A 493-nucleotide genomic window follows, 5' to 3' on the forward strand; every position below is an offset into this window, starting at 1 on the left:
GAGAAAATGCCGTCCGTGTAACTGTAGCTCCCAACAACAGCACTGTTATATCCGTTCCTATAAAAAACCTCAAGGGATTTTGGGGTTCCCATCCTCCGAGTCTAACTACAGGGGAAGGGTGGGATTCTTACTGGTGGTACCTAACTAGCAGTGTTTTAGATATAAGCTGGGATACTTTAATCACTGACGAAAATCAATATTGGACACCAGGATCAGAAACATCAGCAAAATACTTCCAGGATAAAATAACCTTAAAACACAATGGTGCAAATTTAGAGTTAACAGTATCCTTACCTAATGGTCCCTACACTGTTCCCTATATGATTGTAGATGATACATCATGTTTTGTATTGTTGTTGTGGGCCAGACACTCCAGCATAGATCCATATTATCCTTTACAAATATGTGTAAATAACACTGGGAAACAGACTGATGCGACAATGAAGGCCTTTGACGCTGAAAAGAAGGATGTGGATGAATGGTTCAGGGTTAC

This window comes from Seriola lalandi, unplaced genomic scaffold, assembly GCF_002814215.2.
Source record: "Seriola lalandi dorsalis isolate HSWRI2012SDOR001 ecotype SW California unplaced genomic scaffold, Sedor1 jcf7180002054675, whole genome shotgun sequence".
In the NCBI taxonomy this organism is placed as follows: domain Eukaryota; kingdom Metazoa; phylum Chordata; class Actinopteri; order Carangiformes; family Carangidae; genus Seriola; species Seriola lalandi.